The following is a 24,871-nucleotide window of genomic DNA, read 5'->3' on the forward strand; positions in this document are numbered from 1 at the left end:
CCGCAGGAAACATGACCCGACATCTCAGCAAAAGCAGGACACACTGCGCATGCTCTAGCCAACAAAGGGACCCCGGGTGATCGATGTCAGCACCGGACCATTGAAAGGACAGTGGGCGGAACTGGAGGTCCGAGCGGGAGGTTGGTCCTCCAACCAATCAAAGTGAATCAAGGGCGGAGCTAAACTGAACCACGTGATCGCCCTCGCGCGCGGCTCAGAGTCACTGTAATGAATGCTTGGGAAGTTATGGAGAGAAAGGATACGGTAGGGAAAGAAATAAACAGGGAAACGGGAGAAAAACTGTGTTGCTATGAGCGGAGAGGTTTTACAAACAAACTGTGCACGTCGGAAAACTCAAGTTTGAACGTCCCAGTCCCGTGTTTGCAGTAAATGAGAAATTGCCTCAGCGGCTGCAGGCCTGAGTGAGGCCGCCATCTTTATTTGGGACAACGATTCCCTGGACACGTGCGGAGCCGCCATCTTTGTAGGGGGCAAGGTGCAGCCAGGCGCATGTGCAGCCTCTCTCTGGTATAGTGTCATTGTGACGACAGCAGCCAATCCTGCTCTGATTCACCTCTGGGCTCCCTCAGGACCACTTTGTCAATGTCTAGCTTCCTCAGTCTCCAACCATGGGGGTATGTTTGGTCTGTTTAATACTGTATTATTACTTTTATAGACCCTTTGTAAACGAGTTTTTCACTGTGGCCCAGCCCCTGACCATGTGCTGCTCTATTATCAGATTACTTTTATCTTGAATATTTTTGACTGTCAAGAATTCTTTTTTCCAATAAGCAAGTGTATTTTCCTTCCATTTCTGACTATCAAATTCTGAACCATTTTCATTCCTTGTAATCCGTTTTGCACTCCCTGAGACATCAACTGTGTTTCTCCTCCCACAGATCCCAGTGATTAATGCCAAAGCCCTGTTGCCTGGGGAGAGGGTGATGTTTGACTTTCTTGTACAGCTGCAGTTTGTGTGGTGAAGGTGCTCCCACAATGTGGTTGGGTAAGAGACATTACAGATTATTCATTACAGCAACAGTGATGATTTGAAGATAATGTCCAAATCAAGAACAGTTTGTAATTTTATTATCATGCTTATAATTTCACAAAAATACTGTTGAGAACTTTAGATATAAGGCCAGAGATGGAGATATTAGGTCAGGTGATCAAAAGCATTGCCAAAAAGCAGGTCTTAACGGTGGAAAGCAGACCTGTGAGGTTTTCTCTGCAAATTCCAGACCATAGTGCTGTCGCAACTGTAGAATCAGCCACATAGTTGAAGTAATGAATTAACAAGTCGTTGGGAGTCTCAAAGAAAATGGTTGTTGAGGCCTCAAAGGATGTATGGTGCAGGGAGCTAGGGATGATCACAGCCAGGAATCAAATCCAGAATGAGAATTTTAAATTGTTGTTCCTTATGAATAGGATCCTATTGACAGATGAACATGTTTGGGGAGAAGTGAGCACGTGGGCAACACAGCTTTCAATTTTTCTTGAGATTACAGGGTGGTTGAATTTGGGAGGCTGGCCAGGAGTGTGTTTGGACAATTAAGTCTGGAGATAACACATGATGAATGAGAGTTTCAGTATATGAGCTGAGATGAGGTTGGAATCAGCTAGAAATAGTTGTGTTGGAGTGGGACTGGGCTCCACTGGGATTCAGCTGGAGGTCAGGTTGTGAATCAGGCAGTAACACAATCGGGAGCTGAGTGGCCCTGGTGGAGCCTAAAATGAGTGTCACTCAGCTGGCTGTCGCTGAGCAGCTGCTGATGGATAGCCCTGTTGATGACGTCTTCCATCACTTTACTTCTGATTGAGTGTGGACTGACAGAGGGAAATTGCCGGGGTTGGATTGCCCTGTGTTTTTGTGTTGAACATTCCTGGGCAATGTTCCACATTGTCGGTAGATGCCAGTGCTGGAGCAGTATGTGGCTTGATGGGTGGCAAGTTCTGGAGCACAAGCTGTCAGTATTATTGCCGAGAATGTTAGCAGGACCCATAGCCTTTACACTACTTAACCATTTCTGGATATTGTTCGAACTAAATTGAACTGGCTTATAGCTCACATCTGTGATGTTAGGAACCACTGGAAAAGGCTGAGATGTTTCATCCCCTTTACATCTGGCTGAAGATTGCTGCATATGCTGTCATCTTATCTTTTGCATGGATGTGTGAAACCCCTCCATCAATAAGGGTGGGGATATCTGTGGTGCTTCCTGCAACAAGTTGTTTAATTGTCCATTACCATTCACAACTGGGTGTGGCACAATTGCAGAGCTCTGATCTGATCCATTGATTGTGGGATCACTTAGCTGTGTTGCTTGCTGCTGATGCTGTTTGATTATGCAGATGGTCCTGTTTGGTAGCTTCACCAGGTTGGCACTTCATTTTAAGGTATGCCTGGTGCTGCTCATGGCATGCCCTCCTTACCTGTCCATTGTGATGGGTGTGCGGGATTTACAAATCCATGAGATTACAGATTGTGCTGGAGTACAGTTCTGCTGTTGTTGTAATCCCACAGTGCCTCAGAGATGTCCAACTTGAGTTCCTACATCTGTCCCATTTAGCATGATGATAGAAGAACTCAACACAACGGAGGTTTTTCTCAACTTTAAGGTGAAGCTTTGTCTCCAAAAAGACTGTGGGATAACAACAGTTATCGCTCATACCGACACTGTCATGGACAGATACATTTGCAGCTGGTAGATTCATTCTGATAAGATCTAGTATGTTTTTCCCTCTTGCTGGTTCGGTTACCGCCTGCTGCAAACCCAGTTGAGCAGCTATGTCCTTGAGGACCCGACCAGCTCAGTCAGTAATCCTGCTGCTGAGCTACTCTTGGTAGAGGAAATTGAAATCCTGTACCCAGAGTAGGCTTGTCACTATGTTATTGTCTCAGTGCTTCCTCCAAGTGTTATTCAACATGGAGGAGAACTGATTCATCAGCCGTGGGAGCACGGTACGTGGTAATCAGCAGGAGCCATGAGACTTCCTGGTGTCCAAAGTCAATGCTGAGTACTCCCAGGGCAAATGGTTCCTGTGTGTACACTACTGTGCCATCACCTCTGCCTGGTCTGTCCTGCTGGTGGGACAGGACATATCCAGAAATTTCAGGAGAAAGTGAAGACTGCAGATGGAGATCAGAGTCGAGAGTGTGGTGCTGGAAAAGCACAGCAGGTCAGGCTGATGAAAGGCTTAGGCTTGAAATGTCGATTCTTTTGCTCCTCGGATGCTGCCTGACCTGTTGTGCTTTTCTATCACCACACTCTCGATATCTAGGGATGGTGATGTTGGTGTCTGGCCATTATCTGTAAGGGATTACTCTGTGAGTATGACTGTGTCAGGCTGTTCCTTGACTAGTCTGTGAGACAGCTCGCCACGTTTTGGCACAAAAAAACAGATGTTAGTGAGCAAGATGTTGCAGAGTCGAGAGGGCTGATTCTGTGGTTGTATTTCCTAATGCCCTGTTCGATGCCAAGTGGTCCATCCAGTTTCATTCCTTTGTTGAGACTTTGCAGTGATTAATACAGTGAGTAGTTGGCTGGGCCACTGTCGGGATGGCAGGATTTTTTTCGCTATTGACAATGGTTCCATGGAGATCAGGAGATTCCTAATTCCAGTTATGTTTTCCTTGAATTCAGATTCCACCATCTGCCGAGCTGGGATTCGAACGATGACTTCAGTTGTACATTTTAATATTCTGGATAAAAGTTAAATATATTAGTTTTGTTCATTCATTTTAAATATCACTAACCCCGGTTTTGTTTCTCTGTAAAACACTGCCCATCATCCTGTCTCCTTCATCCTTCTCTCCAACAACAGGAGCACACTGAGTTTCTCTGTCACTAAGACTGAGACAATCCGACCAGCTGCCTCTGCTGCTTCCCTCCCTCCCACTAGCCCACTGAGACAAACTGCCTCACATGGTGTTCCTGATTTTTGTCCCAAACTTACATCTTTCTCCAGTCTCTTGTCAAGCCTTATCGGAGCTCATCTTGATTTTTTACTAGTCTCACTAAACTACAGACATTCCAACTCTGTTTCCTCCTCATCACTCCCCCTCGCCAAATCACAGGTATTGTTCCTTGTTCTGTCTGTCTGTCTTTCCTGGTTATGTCCTTCTCATCCATTCTGCAAAAAAACTAACATTTGACCTCACCATCATTTGTAAATTCTGCTCCATCTCCACAATCCCTTTCCTTTCTGAATTCCTTGTATTTGGTGTCCCTCAAGGATCTATCCTTGGTCCCTCCTGTATCTCACCGACATACTGTCAGGAGGTGAAATTGTCCAAAAGCACAGTGTGAGGTTTCACATGTACACTGACGATGCCCAGCTCTCCCTCCCCATCATCCCTCTCCATTGCTCCACTGTTGCTCAGTTACCAAACTGCTTATCACATTCCCACTACTCGATTAACTGCAATTTCCTACAATGAAACATTGTAATGGGTAAACACATTACCTTCAGATGCTAATACAAATTTCTTTCCCTTCCAGCTGAGCCCCTCCCTCTCGCTGGGTGCAGTCTGAGGTAGAACGAGACTCTTCACAACATTCTTGTCATATCTGGAACCCCAAGGTGACCTTCTGAGCAGACATCTGCACAATCAAAAACACCAGGAATTCCAATCTCTAAAATGTTGCTTGTCTCCACCTCACCCCAGCTCCATTGCTACTGAAACCCCTTACTCGTGTCGGCGTTGCCTTAAACTTGGTGAATCTGAAACAGAACCCTTGATTTCGTGACTGACCCAGAATCTGCTACCTTTCAGTGTTTCCTGCACAATGACCCCCCGGTCCCTTTTTGGTGCAGCTTTCTACAGTTTCCACCATGTAAATAGCACTCTGTTCTCTTATTATCCCCTCCCAAATGACCGACTTTGCATTTTCCTAAATTATACTCCATCTGGCAACTTGTTGCCCCCTTCTCCTATGTATCTCTCTCTCTTCACAATCCTCTTAGAACTTTACAGTTATGCCTTTTCCAGGAGTTCCCCCCTACCCCCATTCTTCGAAGAATTTACTGGGAACACTGGGCAGTGTGAAGCATGCAGAGTTGCTCTGTTTTTAGAGATACTCTATGGGAGGAGCTTGCTGCCCATTGGTCAGAATGGAGACAACTTGCCCATCGAACTGCATGAGCCTTTCACACCCCATGTCTTATTGATGAGGCACAGCGGCAGCACGGAAGGAAATAAAACAAGCAAATCCTGCTCTCCACATCTCACTGATTCTTGGAATATTCGGTCCCATGTGTCAAAGATCTGCCCTGTTCAGTCACATGAAATTCCAAGGTGGAAACTCCGAGAAACCAACATAGATTTCCACCTGAACTGACTGCTGACCTCCACAAGGAGTAATGTGTCCAGTCATCCTGGGCCAGGAGGAGGGGATGGTGCGAGTTTCTAACCTGAACTGACAGTGATGGCTTTTATAAACGTGTATTACAGGATACTACAGGTGGACATTCAGATGGTAATCTCAGTCATTGTAACACCAAACTCTGATTGAATTAGTCAGTTCATCAGGACCTGGATGTTCGCATTGTGTGTGAGTATTGTATTCCATCTGAATCCCATTTGCTACATAAAAGTTCTCCTTTGAAACTTCCCAAACATTTAATGTGTGTCTTGTAAGCCTTGTATAATGAGCTGATGGGTGTAAGGTTGATTATTATAACGTGTAACTTTTCTAAACCCCTCTGTCACAGCTCCTCTCAATTGCCTTTGCTACAAGGAGAACGACCTCAGTTTCCCCAAACCCCTGATTCCCCAATGTCTGTTTGCTCTCTATAAGGTACACATCAGGATTGTGTTGGAACATTCTCCACTTGCCTCCATCAGTGCAGCCCCCAACAATATTAAAGAAAGTGAACATCCTCCAGGACAAAGCACTGTGCCTGAGTGGTGTCCCATCCCCCACCTTCAGCATTCCCTCTCCCCACCCCAGAGACACAGTGGCATCACTGTGTAAAAGGTAAAGGCAGCATTGTCCTCCCAGACCATAGGGCTGCTCTCTCATTAGGGAGGAAACTGGAGCCCCTGGAAGAAACCCATGCAGACACTGGGAGAATGTGCAACTCCCACAGAGACAGTTGTCCAAAGCTGCAACCGAACCTGGGGCCCTGGCAGCAGGGCTAATCACTGAGCCACCGTGCCACCCTCAAAATGTAATTTGATTCACAGCTACCACTTCCTCTGATAGTTCATTCCACACATAAACCATTACCTGAACAAAAATAAAAAAAATCCCAAACGACTTTTTAAAGCCATTCTGCTGTCACCTTCAAAGGTATGTACCCAGTCTTGAATCGTGTCCCTTCCTGGAAAGGACACCTTCTGTTCACATTACTGAAACCACCCCTCCGTGATTTCAGAAACATCTAATAAGGTCACTCCTCAGCCTCCTGCGCGCCAGTGAAAGAAGTCGCAGCCTATCCAGCCTCTGCTTAGAATTCAAATTATTCATTCCCATCAACATCCTGGTAAATCGCTTCTGAATCCGGTCCAACTACATAATGTCCTCCCGATATCAGCATGACCAGAACTGGACACAGAATTCCCGAAAAGGCCTTCCCAATATCCAAAATAACGTCCCAACTCTTGTACTCAAAGATCTGAGCAATGATGGTAAGCGTGCTAAGCACCTTCTTAACCACCCTGTCTACATGTGGCACAGACTTGAAAGACCCGAACTCCTCAGCCTCTTTGTTCCATATCACTACTCGAGGCTCTGTTTTTAATTAGTGTAAGTCTGCCCTCGTTTGTTTTATCAAGATGTAATATTTTGCATTTATTCCAATCCAAAAATACCAAAAAAAAACCCTGAGCATTAAAGACAGTAGGAGTATACTTAAGAGGGAAATCAGGAGGGCAAAAAGGGGACATGAGATAGCTTTGGCAAATAGTTATGAATAATCCCAAGGGTGTTTATAAATACATTAAGAACAAAAGGGTAACTCGAGAGAGAATAGGGCTCCTCAAAGATCAGCAAGGTAGCCCACACGTGGAGCCGCAGGAGATGGGAGAGATACTAACTGAATATTTTGCATCAGTGTTTACTGTGGAGAAGGACATGGGCAATATAGAATGTGGGGAAATAGATGTTGAGTATGTCCATCTTACAGAGGAGGACGTGCTGGGTGTCTTGTAACCCGTACAGCTTGGTTAATCCCCAGCACCTGATCAGATGTACCCTAGAGCTCTGGGAAGCTGGGAATGTGATTGCTGGGCCTCTTGCTGAGATATCTTGTATCATCGATTGTCACAGGTGAGATGCCGAAAGACTGGAGGTTGGTTAATGTGGTGCCGTTATTTAAGAAAGGTGGTAAGGACAAGCCAGGGAACTATTGACCCGTGAGCCTGACATTGATGCTGGGCAAGTTGTTGGGGGGAATCCTGAGGAACAAGATGCGCATGTATTCTGAAAAGCAAGGACTGATTAGTGATAGTCAGCAAGAATTTGTGCATGTCTCTCAAACTTGATTGAGTTATTTGAAGATGTATCAAAGAGGATTGATGAGGGCAGAGAGGTGGACATGATCTATGGAATTCAGTAAGGCACTCGACAAGGTTCCCATGGAAGACTGTTGAGCAAGGTTAGATCTCATGGAATACAGGGAGAATTAGCCATTTGGATACAGAACTGCCTCAAATGTAGAAGGCAAGGTTGTGGTGGAGGGTTGTTTTTCAGATTGGAAGCATGTGACCAGTGGAGTGCCATAAGGATCAGTGCTGGGTCCACTACTTTTCGTCGTTTATACATATGATTTAGATATGTGCATAGGAGGTATAGTTAGTAAGTTTGCAGATGACACCAAAATTGGAGGTATAGTGGACAGCAAAGAGGTTTACCTCAGATTATAACAGGATGCTGTTCAGATGGGTGAGAAGTGGCAAATAGAGTTTAATTCAGATAAATGTGACGTGCTGCATTTTAAAAAAAAAGCAAATCTTAACAGGACTGATACACTTAGTGGCAAACTCCTAGATAGTGTTGATGAACAAAGATATCTTGCAGTGCAGGTTCATGTTTCCTTGAATGTAGAGTTGCAGGTAGATAGGATACTGAAGAAAGTGTTTGGGATACATTCCTTTATTGATCAGAGCATTGAGTATAGAAGTTGGAAGGTCATGTACAGGACATTGGTTAGGCCTCTTTTGGAATATTGTGTGCAATTCTGTTGTCCGTCAATCGGAAGGATGTTGTGAAACTTGAAAGCGTTCAACAACGATTTACAACGATACTGCCAGGGTTGGAGGGTTTGTGCTGCAGGAAGAGAGCAAAAAGGCTGGGGCTTTCTTTCCCTGGAGCATCAGAGAGTGAGGGGTGACCTCCATAGAGGTTTATAAAATCATTGGGAGCATGGATAGGGTAAACAGACAAGGTCTTTTCCCTGAGTAGGAGAGTCCAGAAATAGAGAGCATAGGTTGAGGGTGAGAGGGGAAAGATATAAAAGGGAACTAAGGAGCAACTTTTTCACGCAGAGTGTGGTGCGTGTATGGAATAAGCTGCCAGATGAAGTGGTGGAGGCTGACAATTATAGCATTTTAAAGGCATTTGGGTACTTCACATGAATAGGAATGATTTAGAGGGATATGACCCAGGTGCTGGCAAGAGGGATAAGATTAGGTTCAGATATCTGGTCGGCATGGACAAATTTGACCAAAGGTTCTGTTTAGTGCTGTTCATCTGTGACTCACAAGGTTTTGGTCTCTTCAAAGATAAATGTTAGTTTGTTTTATTTAGGTAAAGCTACAACATTCAGTTTGGTGACGGTTTACTTCTTTAAATACACATCTTATATTTAAAAACTTAGTCAATGTATCATAAAATATTGGTACTAATTTATTCTAGAGTAGAGTTTTATAAAGCTGTAAGACTGTGCACCTTTTTCTGTGTTAAGGCGCAGAGATGGCCATTCGTACAGTGATGTGCTCTTCCTGTTGGATGTAGGAGATTAAGGAAAGTTTCAATGATCCTGATTGTCTGCAGGAAGTGAGGACGTAAATCCTGTAGGGTTTCATGGATCAGATGGAGCGATAGTTAAAGGTAATGAAGAATTTACAGGAGCCGGGGGGTGTGATAGGTGTCAGTTTCAGAAAGGTAGGAAAACTGCCGATCCAGTCAGGTAGATGGGTTTCCTCTCGGAAAGGGAGGAGTGGAGGGCAAAGTAGTGCAGGAGTCTCCTGTGGTTATTTCCACCTCAAACAAGTATACTGTTTTGGAAAGCGTCGGGGGTCACACTCTCAGGGGAATATCACACTGACAGCCAAGTTACTAGTGTAATGAATCTAGTGTAATGTGAGGTATATCTGTTTTCATGCGATCGATGGTGATAGGGGGCTGTCTAGTCTGCAGCACAGACTGCAGTTTTTGTAGCTGACAGTGAGACATCAGAATGGGGTGGTGCCTCCCTACTGCCTGGGTGAAGGATGGCTCCGAGGGTGCAGAATATTCTGAAAGGGGAGAATGATCAGTGGGAGGTCGCTGTGCATTGATACCAATGACATCAGAGAAAAGGATGAAGTCCTGATGAGAGAATATTGCAAACTAGCCTGGAGGATAATAAGCAGGTCCTTGTGGGTAGTAATATCTGGATTACTCTCTGTGCCACATGCTAGTGAGAGTAGGAATAGCAGGGTAGAGCAGATGAATGCGTGGCCGAGGATCTGATACAGGGGAGAAGGATTCCCATTTTTGGATCATTGGAATCTCTGCCGGGGTAGAATTGACGTGCATAAGAAGGATGGATTACACCTGAATTGGAAGGTGTCTAATATCCAAGCAGGGAGATTTGCTAGTGCTACTCGGGAGGCATTAAACCAGTGAGGGCGTGGGGGTAATCCTAAAGAGATAGTGAGAAAGGAGGTAACCCTGAGGCTGGTACCGTTGAGAAGTTAGACAGGCAAGGGCAAGGCACAGAATGAGGTCGGACTGACAAGGTACAATAGACAATAGGTGCAGGAATAGGCCATTCTGCCCTTTGAGTCAGCACCACCATTCATTATGATCATGGCTGACCATCCACAATCAGTGGAATCATGAAAGTATCCAGAGACTTGGCCTCCACTGCCTTCTGGGGCAGTGCATTCCATGTGTCCACTACTCTCTGGGTGAAGACGTTTCTCCTCACCTCTGTTCTAAATGGTCTCTCCCTTATTTTTAACCTGTGTCCTCTGGTTCTGGACTCACCCATCATGGAAACATGCTTCCTGCCTCCAGAGTGTCCAACCCTTTAATAATCTTGTAGGTCTCAATCAGATCCCCCCTCATTCTTCTCAACTCAAGGGTATACAAGCTCAGTCGTTCCAATCTTTCAACATATGATCATTCCGCCATTCCAGGAATTATCCTCGTGACCCTATCCAACACTCCCTCAATAGCCACAATGCTCTTCCTCAAATGTGGAGCCCAAAACTGCACACAATACTCCAGGTGCGGTCTTACCAGGGCCCTGAATAGCTGCAAAAGGACCTCTTTGCTCCTATACTCAATTCCTCTTGTTATGAGGGCCAGCATGCAGTGAGCTATCTTCACTACCTGCTGTACCTGCATGCCTGCTTTCATTGACTGATGTACAAGAATACCTAGATCTCGTTGTACTTGACCTTTACCAAACTTGACTCCTTTTAGATAGTAATCTGCCTTCCTGTTCTTGCTTCCAAAGTGGATAACCACACATTTATCCACATTAAACTGAGTCTACTATGCATCTGCCCACTGACTTAGCCTGTCCAAGTTAACCTGTATTCTCATAACATCCTCCTCACATTTCACCCTGCCACCCAGCTTTGTGTCATCAGCAAATTTGCTAATATTACTTTTAGTATGTTCATCTATATTATTAATGTATATTGTAAACAGCTGCGGTCCCAGCACCGAACCTTGTGGTACCCCACTAGTCACTGCCTGCCATTCCGAAAGGAAGCGTTTATCACTGCTCTTTGCTTCCTGTCAGCCAGCCAATTTTCAATCCAATCAGTATATTCCCCTTTGTAAATCCATGCTAACTCTGACGAATCCTATTACTGCTGTCCAAATGAGCCATAATTTAATCTTTTATAATTGACTCCAGCATCTTTCTCACCACTGACATCAAGCTAACCAGTCTATAATTCCTTGTTTTATCTCTCCCAACTTTTTTTGAAATGTGGGATAACATTAGTCACCCTCCCATCTGACTCTACATCCCCTGATTCGTGTCTCCCCCTTCGCAAGGGACTGAACGTCATCCTTCACCAATAGGGCCATCCCACCCCCTCTGCCCATCAGTCTGTCATTTTGATAGCACTGCACTGCATTTATTTCAATGCAAGAGGTTTTACAGGGAAAGCAGTTGAGCTTAAGATAGGATTTTGAACATGGTACTGTGATATAGTGGGTATTACAGAAACATGGCTTAGGTTGGAAAGGATAGGTAGCTTCATGTTCCAGGGAATAGATGTAAAAGGAAAGATAGAAAGGGGGATAAGAGAGAAGGTGGGATGGTGTGTTTGATTCAGGATAACATCATTGTTGTGCTTAGGGAGGATATTCATGGGGGTTCGCCCATTGAAATTACTTGGGTGGAACTGGGAAATAAGAACAGGATGATCACCTTATTCAGGTTGTCTGGGTTTCGTCCGGGTGCTCTGGTTTCCCCCCGCAGTCCAAAGATTTGCAGGTTTGGTGGATAATCCAGGCTGAATTGCCCATATTGTTCAGGGATGTGCAGGCTATGTGGATTGGCCTTGGGAAATGCAGCGTTCCAGGGGTAACGTAGGAGACTCTGAGGGTCAGTGTGGATGTGATGGGTCGAATAGCCTGCTTCCACACTTGGGATTCTCTGACGATAATTCTACTAGTTTTAAAATAGTTCCAGAAAATAATAGATCAGATCTAAAAGTTAGTGTTCAAAATTGGACAAAGGTGAATTTTGACAGTACAAGACGAGAACTTTCAATATTTCTTTGCAACCCCCAGATAAAGGGACGGCTGGAAAGTGGGAAGAGAAGAACAGAAGGAATAAGAGCAGGAGCAGGCCTGATCTCTGTCCTAAATCTGATACCACCTTACTTTGACGCTATGCTCTCGAGCATCCTGTATAGCTGCAGCATAACCATCCCTCTAGCAAGGAAGGACAATAGACCCTTCACAATCTCTTTTAGTCCCCTGGGATGCATTCCATCACGGCCAGGAGACCCATGTACTTTTGGGCTGTTATCTTTCCCAACACTACCTATTTACTGAGAATGACTGTTTCCATGTCCTCATCTGCGATTGCCTCCATAGGCCTGTGAAAATGAGGCAACAAGAGTACATGGACAGTATGTTCCTGTTAAAGCCAAGTCTGGTAGGTGTAGAGAATGCTGTGTGTCTAGAGAAATTGAGAGTCTGGTCAAAAAGATGAAGGTGGGATAGGGCAGGTACAGACAGCTGGGTTTGAGTGAATCCCTCGGAGTATAGGGGCAGTAGGAGTGCACGTGAGGGAAAACAGGAAGGCAAAAAGGATACGTGAGAGAGCTTTGGGGGGGAAGGAGGTTTAAGGACAATCCAAAGAGATTCTACAAAACACTAAGGACAAAAGAGTAACCAGGCAGAGAATAGGGACCCTCAAAGATCAACAAGGCTGTCTGTGGAACCACAGAAGGTGGGAGAGATACTATCCGAGGATTTCATGTCAGCTTTTACTGAAAGAGGATATGGAAGCTAGAGACTTTGGAGAAATAAATAGTGATAACTTGACAAATATCCATATTACAGAGGAGGTTGTACTCGATGTCTTATACAGAAAGCTGAGTAAATCTATGGGACCTGATCATTATTTGAGAAAGGTGATGAGGAAAGGCCTGAGAACAATACACAGGTGAGCTGAAGTTGTTGGCAGACAAGGTGTTGGAAGGAATTCTGAAGGACAGGTTTATATGTAATTTGAAAGGCAAGAAGTGATTAGGGATAGTCAGCATGGCTTTGTACATACATCACTAACTTGGACTTCAGAAAGACATTCAAAAAGGTTCCACATAACAGACTGGTTAGCAAGTTAGACACCATGGGATACAGAGAGAACCAGCTATTTGGATACAAATTGGCGGGAAGGTTGGAAATGGAGGGTAGTGCTTTTCGGACTGGAGGCCTGTGATGAGCAATATGGTGTAAGGATCAGTGCTGGGTCCACTGCTTTTCATCATTTATATCAATTATTTTGATGTGAATATATGAGGTATAGTTAGTAGGTTTACAGTAGGCATCAAAATTGGAAGTGCACTGGACAGTAAAGAAGGTTACCTCGGAGTACAATGGGACTTCAATCTAATGGGCTGAGGATTGTCAGGTCGAGTTTATTTCAGATAAATATGAGATACTCAATTTTGGAAAAGCAAATGAGGGCAGGAATTATACACTTAATGGGAAGGTCCTGGGGAGTGTTGCTGAACAAAGAGACCTTGGAATGCAGGTTCATAGTTCCTTGAAAGTGGAATCATAGGCAGGGTAGTGAAGAAGGTGTTTAGTGTACTTGCCTTTACTGGTCACTACATTGAGTAGTGAAGTTGGGATGTCATTTTGCAGTGGCACAGCACATTGATTCAGCCATTTCTGGAATTCTGCTTTCAGTCCTGGTCTCCCTGCTATCGGAATGATATTGTGAAACTTGCAAGGGTTCGGAAAAGATGTGCAAAGATGTTGCCAGGTTTGAGCTATATAGGTAGAGGGTGAATAGGCTGGGGCTGTTTCCCCTGGAGCATCGGATACAGTTGTGAGGGGCAAGGATAGGGTGAAATCCCAGGGTCTTATTCCCAGGATATGTGAGTCCAAAGCTTAGGGCACAGGCTTCAGGTGTGAGGGAAAAGATTGAAAAGAGATCTAAGGGGCAATGTTTCCAGCTGAACATGGTACGTGTGTGGAAGGAGCTGCCAGAGAAAGTGTGGAGGCTGGTACAATTACCCAATTATGCCTTTGAGATGTTGTATGTGATTAGCAAAAGTTTAGAAGGATATACGCCAAGAGCTGGTGGATGGGATGAGATTAATTTAGGATATCTGGTCAGCATGGACAAGTTTTGGATCGAAGGGTCTGTTTCTCTGCTGTACATCTTTATGGCACTACTAAAATTAAGATGGGTTTCTATTTTATGGAGAGTTAGCAGAAGATCAACTAATTCTTCTTGGAGCTGAGAAGGTTAGGCAGGAATTTCGACCAGGAGCAGATTTCTTTCCAGGATATTTAATTTACAGAGAGACAGAGGGAGAAATTATTAACGTCACAATTTTGAGTAACTACCTTCAGGTAAATGGCTAATAAAACAGGTTAAAAATGTGAAGATTATATTACTCACTAAGTTCTGAGCATCTGGAACAGTTTGTCCGCCAGCTGGATGCAGATCCAGTAGTTATTGAGAAAACGAATTTAGAATGTAACTTTTTTAAGGAAGGATTTGGAGGTCTACAGACAAATGGGAGGTGAGTTGGGATAGACTGGCACCATCTCCAGAGCGGCCAGTACAGCTGAATAGCCCCAAACCCTTGTCCTCTGTGTTACTGCCCCATTCACTGTGAATGATGAAGCTTATCCCAGGGCAGAGTCATAGAGACATACAGCATGGAATTAGACCCTTTGGTCGAACTGGTCCATGCCGACCAGATATCCCAACATTTGGCACATATCCCTCTACACCCTTCCTATTCACATGCCCATCCAGATGCCGAATGGTGTAACTGTACCAGCCTCCACCACTTCCCCAAACAGAAGATTCCATACAGGCACCCATCTCAGTGTGAAAAAAGTTGCCTCTTGGGTCCCTTTTAAATCTTTCCCCTCTCACCTTAAACCTACACCCTCTCGTTCTAGACTCCCCCACCCCAGGGAAAAGCCCTTGTCTATTTTTCCCATCCATACTCCTCATGATTTTAGAAAGCTCTATGAGGTCACCCCTCAGCATCCGATGCTCTTGGGAGGAGCCCACTCATGTCACAATGGGGCCCAGGTGATTGACAGCAGCTTCAGACCAATAGGAGAACTGGCGTGATCCTTCGGCCAATGGGAGTGAATTGGGGTGGGTCCAGCAGGCCAACACATGGCCATGAGCTGTGCAGGCGCAGTGTCACGGTGAGGGGGTGGGGGGGACCTAGTGAGTGTGAAGGGAGTGGGAGAGACTGCAAAGTCTGGGGAAGAAATTGAGTTATTGTGGACTCGGAGGGTTTATAAACGCACAGTTTTAGGCTGCTAGACCTGAATTAGAAATTCCTGGTAAATTAGAACCAAAAGAACTGCGGATGCTGTAAATCTCACTCAACAGCCAAAAGATACTGGAAAAGCTCAGCAGGTCTGGCAGCATCTGTGAAGAGAAATCAGAGTTAACATTTTGGATCTGCTGACCCTTCCTCAGAACTGATGCTACTGAAAAAAAATGTTGGTATATATGCAGAAGATCGGGGTTAAGGAGTAAATGATAGGTGGTGATAGAGTCCAAAGAGATGGGAGCAGTTGGACAAAGGAGTGGATAACGATCTGGCTGGGGGAGGGTGAATAGCTGTTTATGGGGACTGTTAGTGGCTAACTATAGCTAATGTGTAATGGTAGGTTATGTACTAACAAGGCCTGGTGTGTGGGTTAAGAGGCTATGGCGCTAGGACACTGGAGAGTTCAGGACCTAAATTATTGATTTTGATACTGGGGCTAGAGGGGTGCAGGGTCCCCAAGTAGAAGATAAGGTGTTGTTCTTCCAACTTGCGTTAACATGTGGCGCTGGAAAAGCACAGCAGGTCAGGCAGCATCCCAGGAGAAGGATAATCGACGTTTTGGGCATATTCCATTCATCAGGAATGCCGGGATTGGGAGTGGGGTGGGAAGTAAGAGGGCTGAGAGATAAATAAGAGGGATGTGTGGTGTTGGTGGGAAGTGGGCTAGGAAGGCAATGGTTAGATGTAGTTAGAGGGTAATGGAGATAGGGTGGAGTGGATAATTGGAAAGGAAAGTGGACAGGTGGGACAGTTTAAGGGCGTGGTGTCGAGTTGGAGGGTTGGATCTGGGATAAGGCAGGGGAGGGGAGATGAGGAAACCTTGATTCTGTGGTTAAAGGGTCCCAATTTCTTCCTCCAGGCGTCGGGTAGCTGGGATTTGGTGGTGGAGGTGGCCCATGACTTGCATGTCCTTGGAGGAGTGGGTAGGGAAGTTGAAGTGGTCAGCCACAGGATGGTGGGGTTGGTTGGTGCATGTGTCCCAGAAATGCTCCCTGAAACATTCCGCCAGTTGGTGTCCCAGGAGACAACATCGAAAGCAAAGGCCATAATAGGTGAGGTGTTTGGATGTGCAGGAAAATCTCTGCTGGATGGGGAATGGTCCGTTGGAGGTGAGGGGGAGGTGTAGGCACAGGTTTTGCACCTCTTGTATTGACAAGTGAAGGTGCTGTGAGTGGAAGGTGGGTTGTTGGGGAGCATGGCTCTGACTAGGATTCACAGGGAATGGTCTCTGTGGAATGCTGAAAGGAATGGAGAGGGAAATATATCTCCGGTGGGATCTGATTGTAGGTGGTGAAAATGGCGGAGGATGATGCGTTGTATCTGGGTGGAAGGTGAGGACTGGGGGGTTCTATCCTTATTGCAGTTGGAGAGGTGTGGTTCAATGGCAGAGGTGCGGGAAGTGGTGGAGATACACTGGAGGGTATTGTTGACCACGTAGGAGGGGAAATTGCAGTCCTTGAAATATGGTGTGTTTTGGAATGTTCTGCCAGCTTGCATCAAGCTTCACTGGAACACTGCAGTAAGCATGAGACAGAGATGTTGGCCAGGGAACAGGTTCGTGTGTTAAAGTAGCAGGCAGCTGGAAGATCGGGGTCTGGTTTTGCAGCAGAACGTAGATCATCAACTGCCATTTCCAGCATCTCCACTGAGCTGCTGCCAGACACAGGTTCCTGTCCCCTCCATTCACAGCTATTCACCCTCCCAGCAGATTGTTATCTACTCCTTTCTTTCCAAATGTTATTTTTTTCTTTTGGGCTCTGTCCCCACCTATTATTTACTCTTTACCCCCTATCTCCTGCAGTCCAAAGATGTGCAGTAAGGTGAATTGGCCAAGCTAAATTTCCCGTAGTGTTCAGGGATGTATAGGTTAGGTACATTAGTCAGGGTAAATGTAAAATAATAGGGTCGGGGAATGGGTTTGGTTGAGAAACTCTTCAGAGGGTGGATGTGAACATGTTGGGCCGAATGGCCTGTTTCCACACTGTAGGGATTCTAATTTTCCCAGCTGCAGTCAGTTCTGAGTGAGGGTCACTGGACCTAGAGTGACCCTTAGTGTGTGCAGGAGGAGGAAAGGGGAGTTGGATCAGTTTAGACTGGAAGGGTTTAATTACACTCTGTACAGGTAGTTAGGCCTGAATTAGAAACTCTTGGTCCCACGTTTACAGCAAATGGGAAAACGGCTGTGGGCCTCAGGCGGTGATGTGTTCTGGGTTATGGCCACCATCTTTATTGGGGACAAGGTACAGCGAGGCGCATGGGCATATCCTCTTCCTGGGTGGGGTCGGGGTGATTTGAAGAGGAGCATTTACACATCAAACACATACCAAGGGAAGTATTTGTCTTTACTGTTCAGCCTGCACTGACTGTGAGTTTTATTTTGTGAATTCATTTTATAGGATTTTATTTGAGAATAATTGAGACAGGGATCTCAAAATCAACTTTCTATCGTTAGCAGGGTCATCAGGATCGGAATACCATTGACATTTAACTGGGGAAGGAGAAAGGTGTGTCTGTTCTGTCTGTGGGAAAGTATCTCTTTTTTTCAAGCAAAAAGCAGAAAGATGTTCGAAGGGATCACCCTTTGGGTTTGTGCTCAATTCTGGGCCCTGAGAGGGAACACAGATTTGTCCAAATTACACCTCGTCTCTACATAGGAACTGTCAGATTTAGACCCAATCACCCACTTTCTGATGTTAACCTGTAAACTCCTCATTTTCAATTCCCTGCAAGCTTCCGATTAAAATTCCTTATGGACTCAAATTCCAGCACCATTTCGGGTGGAATGTTCCAGGTTTTGACAACTGTCTGTTCATTCAGAAACTGCTGAGGTCCGTATTGACTCTGGGGTTACAAAGGGCTGAATTGAAAGATGAGATGCAGTTCTTCAGCTCCCATTGAGATGCATTGGAACAGGACAGGAGGCTGAGGGCAGTGTAGGTGTGAGCAGGCAATGAAAATGACAGGGCTGCACCGTGAGGGCTGCTTGGTTCAATGAGAGTGTTTTGGAGTTGGGTGTAAATAGAGCGAGGGGAGACAGGGAGAAGGTGAACCACAGCTTCAGTTTTAGTCCAGGCCATTCAGCAATTCACATGTTCCCAAAGGGAACAGCCAACTTGTAAGCGATACCTGCTGAGTGTTTTCTTTTAAAACAGTTTTTAAAGTGTAAAATGTCAGCTTAAGTAAAGATCGGGGCTTTTGATGATAATGGAAATGTTGGAAGAGAAGGAAGGTTTTTGCTCATTTAAATTCTCCTAATGGGAGTAACTAGCTGAAACTAGAGACACATTGTTACAGGAGCCCTCAGACCCGTGGGGCGCTCCTCTTGTACAATGTGGGAAATAAGGGACACTTCCAGTGTCCCTGACGGCTGTGTGTGCAGGAAGGGTGTCCATCTGCAGCTACTGGGAAACTGCTTTTCAGACCTGGAGCTGAGAGTGGACTCACTGTGGAGCAATACTGAGAATGTTATGGACGGCACGTTTAGTGAGATAGTCACACTGCAGGTGAGGGTTACACAGGCAGAAAGGGAATGGGTGACCATCAGATCAAGCAAAAGGCTCAGGAAGGGAGTGCAGGACTCCCCATGATCATTCCGCTTCTCATACAGATATTGTGCACCGCTTGGGATTCTATAAGGGAGGGAACAGGTGGGGTTGCCTCTCAGGGGAAATCAGCAACAGCCAGGTTCATGACCCCACAGAGAGCTCCGCTGCACAGAACGGGAGGAAGGAGAATGGCAGAGCTATAGTGACAGGGGATCCAGTACTCAGGGTCAGAGACAGGCGTGTCTGTGGCCACAGACATGAATCCAGGACAGTGGAATTGAACCCAGGTCCATTTATTGATAAAGTGCACAGACTAATAAAGGTCAACGTCCCAAATGCAACCTTCAGCACTTGGTCACCCGAAAGCTCTATTTTCCAGGGTCTGTGCACTTACTCTGAGCCCTTCAGAGGGATTGAAGGGGATGGGGAGAAAACAGGAACAGAATTGTGTTGTAGATCTACAAACTAACCGTCACCCTCCCCTCTCGGTCTCCCCCCTCTGTCTCCCACCCCCATCGTACCTCCTCCCCACCGCAGGGAAAAGACTTTGTGTATTTACCTTATCCATGCCCCTACTCATTTTATAAACCTCTATAAGGTCACCCATCAGCCTCTGACGCTCCAGGGAAAACGGTGTATTCATCCTCTCCCTATAGCTCAAATCCTCCAACCCTGGCAACATGCTTGTAATACTTTTCTGACCCCTTTCATGTTTCACAATATTGTTTTGAGAGGAAGGAGACCCGAATTGCACGCAATATTCCAAGCATGACCTAACCAATGTCTGTATAGCCGCAACATGACCTCCCAACTCCTATACTCAGTGCTCTGACCAATAAAGGAAAGCATATTAAACACCTTCTTCACTATCCTATCTACCTACGATTCTGCTTTCAATGAGCTGTGAACCTGCACTCCAAGGTCTCTTTGTTCAGCAGCGCTCCCGAGGACCTTACCATTAAGTGTATACATCCTGCTAATATTTGCTTTTCCAAAATGTAGCACCTCACATTTATCTGAATTAAACTCCATTTGCCAATCCTCAACCATCTGACCAAGATCCCGTTGTAATCTGAGATAATCTTATTCACTGTCCACTACACCTCCAATTTTGATGTCATCTTACTAACAATACTTTCTATATTCACTTCCAAATCATTTATATAAATTATGAAAATTAGTGGATCCAGCACCGATCCTTTGTGACACCCCACTGGTCACAGGTCTCCAATCTGAAAAGTAACCTTCTGGCACCACCCTCTGTCTTCTACCTCTGAGCCAGTTTTGTATCCAAACGGCTCGTTCTCTCTCTGTATTCCGTGAGATCTAACCTTGCTAACTAATCTCCCATGGGGAACCTTCTTGAACGCCTTACTGAAGACCATGTAGATGATTTCCACCCTTTTGCCCTGACTTAAGTTCATGAGACGTGATTTCTCACACACAAAGCTGTTAATAGTATACAGGACTTAACTCTGTACATTGGAGTCTGCGTCACCCAGTTATGGGTGTTCATATTCTGGATAAAGTTCACGTACACCAGCTTTGTGTTAGTGACTGTGTATCGAGTCTTATTAATATCACCAACACAGTGAGTTCCTTTTCAAAGGCAGTCCCTATATCCCTAACCCTGCTCCCATCTGCTCTGTCTCCTCCATCCCCACCAGAGACAGTAAGTGGTAGGAGCTCATGGAGTTTCCATGTGAGTGAGACGGAGAACATCTTCCCTTCTTTCCTCTAGTCCACTAAGAAATGGTGGTAGTGTCCTTACCTCTGGACCAGGAGGATCAGGTTCAAAGTTGAGTGACAGCATCTTTGAAGTGGCTGATTGGAAAACCTGCCCAAGCCACCAGGCCATACTGTCTCCCAGCTGTCCCTGCCTGAGCCTCTAAACAAAACCTTCCTGTAGTTTCTCTCCTGTTAGACTCTCCCATTGCTCAGTTTGTCCAGGATCCCCTCCTGCTGCTGCACTGCTCATGTCCCTCACTGACCTGTCCATCCCCCAGTGTCCTCCACATTCATTCATTGTTTACAATCCCATTGTCCCAGTCCTCCAGCCCCGCCCCCTCCACCCTATTGGGCAGTGGCTGCTGTCAATCACTCAGGCTCCTGTGTGATCTGGAGCATGCTCAGCAGGAGGGGAGACCAGTGCATGGGTGCATGGGCGCAGTGCTGGGCAATTGTTGGTGTATGTGCAAGGTGGGTCAGTGCCAGGGAGAGCGGCTGTGGGTGTGTGGGATTGATCTTTCATTGGCAGCTCACTCCCTTCCTCCCTCTGGGAACAGGTCCCAGGGGAATGGCCCCTCCCCTGGTATCGGGACAAGTGGTCGGCGTATCAGTGGGGGAGTATTTTGCAGAAAGTTATCAGAACTCGGGTGAAGATTCAGGGATGTTACGGAGAGGAACATTCATTTTAGTTCATTTTTATTCAACCAGATATGATTTGGCCAGTGTGTGCAGGATGGTTCTCATCAGAGGATCGGAGTAGGGGAATAAATAAGAGGTTCCAGATTGGTGGGGAAAAAGTCAGTCCGTTCTGTCCCAGAAGGAAGCCCTGGGAGGTGTAGGGAGGATTCACCAACACCCAGGAGGCTCCGAGTCAGACTCATTGATTTGATTAGATTAGATTTCCTACAGTGTGGAAACAGGCCCTTCGGCCCAAACAGTCTACACCGACCCTCGGGTTACCCACCCAGACCCAGTTCCCTCTGATTAATGCATCTAATATTATGGGCAATTTAGCCTGGCCGATTCACCTGACCTGCGCATCTTTGGATTGCTGGAATCGAACCTGTGACCCTGGTGCTGTGGGGCTGCCGTGCCATCGTGCCACCCCTTTTTTTGGTTTTTAGTCTGTAGGCAGGAGCTAGGAAGCTGAATTGAAAGAGAGGAGAGTGTTAGAACTAGGTGTGGAGGGAAGGAGTGAGGAGATTATTTTGGATTTCAGTTCACAGAAGAGAGAAATTGTGAGACTGAGATTTAAAGCTTTGGGGGAACAAAGAAACTGCAATTTAATACTATAATTGTCTTATGAATTTCCATCCTGTGTTAACGGTGGTGACTTGTTTTCTCTGTTGTAGAGAACTGAAAGGGCAGATTTGCAGATGAGAAATTTAAATTGAACTTCATTTTCAGTTTTGATAGTTACTTGATCCGTGCCGATCTGAATATCATTGGCCTTTTTCATGTGGAAGGGAAGGTGTGTATTCTGTCCGTGGGTGAATATTTCAAATTTCAATGTATAATTTCAGTTACATCACACTGCAAATTTTTGCTATAAACTCTGTGTTATGATCGAGCCCTCCACAATCACCTGATGAAGGAGCGTCGCTCCGAAAGCTAGTGTGCTTCCAATTAAACCTGTTGGACTACAGCCTGGTGTTGTGTGATTTTTAACTTTGTACACCCTAGTCCAACACCAGCATCTCCAAATCATGACTCCTTTGGGGAGGGTGGTGAGTTTTGGATTCAGCTTTCCAGTTATTACCATAAGAAGATGAGCACTGGGTACAGGAGAGGCAATGCAGCCCTTCGAACCAGCCCCACCATTTAATACGGTGATGATTGAGCTCACCTCGGTCTCAGCTGGGTTTTCCTGCCTGCTCTCTCTCACCCTTCATCTCATTGCAAATTCAACATCTGTATCTCTTCATTAAATCTGCTCATTGTCCTGGCATCCACTGCATTTTGAAGAGGGAATTCCACAGATTCACAGCACATTGAGATAGGTACATTCTTCTTCATGAAATTAGAATAGAACCCCTACAGTGCAGAAACAGGGTATTTTTCCATGGAGTCCACACCAACCCTATAATGAGCATCCCATTCAGACTCACCCATTCCCTGTATTTCCCATGGTTAATGGCTTAACCTGCACAGGCATGGACACTGTGGGCAATTTAGCATATCCAATCCTCCTAACCTGCACATCTTTGGACTGTGGGATGAAACGGGAGCACCCAGAGGAAACCCGCTCAGACACGGGGAGAACGTGTAAACTCCACACAGTCACCTAAGGCTAAAATCAAATCCAGGTCCCTGACACTGTGAGTCAGCAGTGCTAACCATTGAGCCACCTCTGCTTAAAATCTGCTCCTCCTATTCACTTCCCACGCCCCAGTTGGCTGAATCTATATTCCTTACATCAGAAAATCAGGTTGTGGAAGCAGGTGTCTCAGTAAAACCCAGTGACAGCCCATATGTCCTGTGTGTCTGAATGGGGATCCTATACACAACACCCTCCAGTCCACATTTTTCATACACTTTCCAGAGACAGGGCTCCAGTGGCTTCTTGGGGACTACAACACCCACAATCCCTGTGGCAGGGACCACACGTGTGTGGGGAAACCCCGCACTGTACATGTACAGAATGTGGGCGGGTTTTGGAGCATGTGCTTTAGGTAAGTATACTTTGCAGAAAGTATTTCACACTGTGATTGGCTGGGCTGAAGGGATGCATCTGCTTCTGGTATTGATCTGTTAGGGGGTCACCACACCCATGTGGGACCACTCTCCATCCCCAATTCATTGTAATGCTGGGAATCAACAAATGGGAAACAAAGAAGGATCTGACCCATTCTCCCAGACTGAAGGTTCCTCTTCTGTCCAGGATCTGCCACCTCCCTTTCTGTTTCCTTTTGTTTCATTCTGCTGTTACATTATTGACTTGCAGCAACTGAAGGGAAAGGAAGTGAACCCAGAAAGGGTGCAGAGTCTAACCAGGGACGGGAAGTGGTGGCATGGATCTGTTTATCAGTAACTCCATGACAATGGGGAGGGTGTACACTAGGGGGTAGCAGAGTCAGAATGGTGGGAGAGAGTAAGTGGGCTGGAGGGTAACAGCTTCGGGGGAAGAAAGGGGAAAAAGATATTCCAGAGAAGCTAGAATTGTCTGCTCTGAATTTCTAACCTGTACATATTCCTTTATACAGGGTGCTACATGGTGAAGGTTTGCAGACTGAAATCTCAAAATCATGTGCAGATTGTGATTATGTTAACCAGCATTTGAAGAACCAAAGATAGAGAATCACTCGGCCAAAATCCTGCAACACTCCCTCACAGCATTGTTGGTCTATCTGCACCAAATGGACTGTGAATGGTTCAAGACAGCAGCTCACTCCCATCTTCTCAAGGGTAACTAGAGATGGGGAATAAATGCTGGCTGAGCCAGTGATGCCCATATCCTGGAAATGGTTTCTATCTCTAGTTGTTGAACCCCAGTTGATGTTACTGCAGGATGATGAGGGACACTGAGTGCATCCTCCAGGAGGCAGCACCATCACATTACCCCTGCCTACACCCACACAGTAACACAGCAACGTCACTGGAACAAAAGGCAGTGAAACCAAAGGAGGACTGAGATATAGCTCTTCGAGGTAAAGTCATGAAAGGGGATTGGAACACAGCAGGCACAGGAGACTGAGCTGGATGGTCAGCTGTTTCCCATTGAATGTTGGAGCAGGATTGAAAGGCTGAATGGTCTCCTCCTGCTGCTATCTCCCAGGTATGTATATAGCCATGGAGCCCGGGTAGGAAGGAGTGGGCAGGGATTCTCCAGGAGATTGCACTTCCACAACAGGTTTCAGTGAGGGAAGGTTTGATGGATTTTATTTAACATTTATCTTTAACACAAAGTTTGTAAATTTTGGTTTTAAAATGTTGTAAAAGTTTTTTGCACAGCAAATAAAATTAAAGAAAATCAATTAAACTGTCTGAATATAACAGTTTTAAAACTTTCAACCACTGTAAAACAAAATCCCTTTTGTCACGGACACCATCACTTTCCAGTTACTCAAGCTCCAGGGAAATATTCCCTCCCTGTCTGAACCTTTGGTTTGATGTAATTGCTTTTCAGGTCTCCTTCTGTGAGCTGCGACGCGTTCTTTTTCCCCATTTCCCTGACACAGAAATGTTATCACAGCAACCTTCCCACCATCAAAATCATCATTATGCCATTTAGCTTTTGGTTAACATATAATCACCAGCAGTGCAATAGTGAGGACTGCAGATGCTGGAAACCAGAGCCGAGATTAGAGTGGTGCTGGAAAAGGGCTTTTGCCAAAACGTTGATTTTCCGGCTCCCCGGATCCTGCCTGACCTG

General features: G+C 45.7%; 1 long non-coding RNA gene across 1 annotated transcript; it reads left to right on the forward strand.

Moving 5' to 3' along the window:
- Positions 1-212: 212 nt before the first annotated feature.
- On the forward strand, positions 213-24,446 carry LOC132811742 (uncharacterized). The gene is made up of 4 exons (XR_009643374.1): positions 213-264; positions 900-1,006; positions 4,503-5,555; positions 23,703-24,446. It is a non-coding gene; the product is annotated as an uncharacterized LOC132811742 (long non-coding RNA).
- Positions 24,447-24,871: the final 425 nt, after the last annotated feature.

This window comes from Hemiscyllium ocellatum, unplaced genomic scaffold (genome assembly GCF_020745735.1).
Source record: "Hemiscyllium ocellatum isolate sHemOce1 unplaced genomic scaffold, sHemOce1.pat.X.cur. scaffold_236_pat_ctg1, whole genome shotgun sequence".
NCBI classification, from domain to species: domain Eukaryota; kingdom Metazoa; phylum Chordata; class Chondrichthyes; order Orectolobiformes; family Hemiscylliidae; genus Hemiscyllium; species Hemiscyllium ocellatum.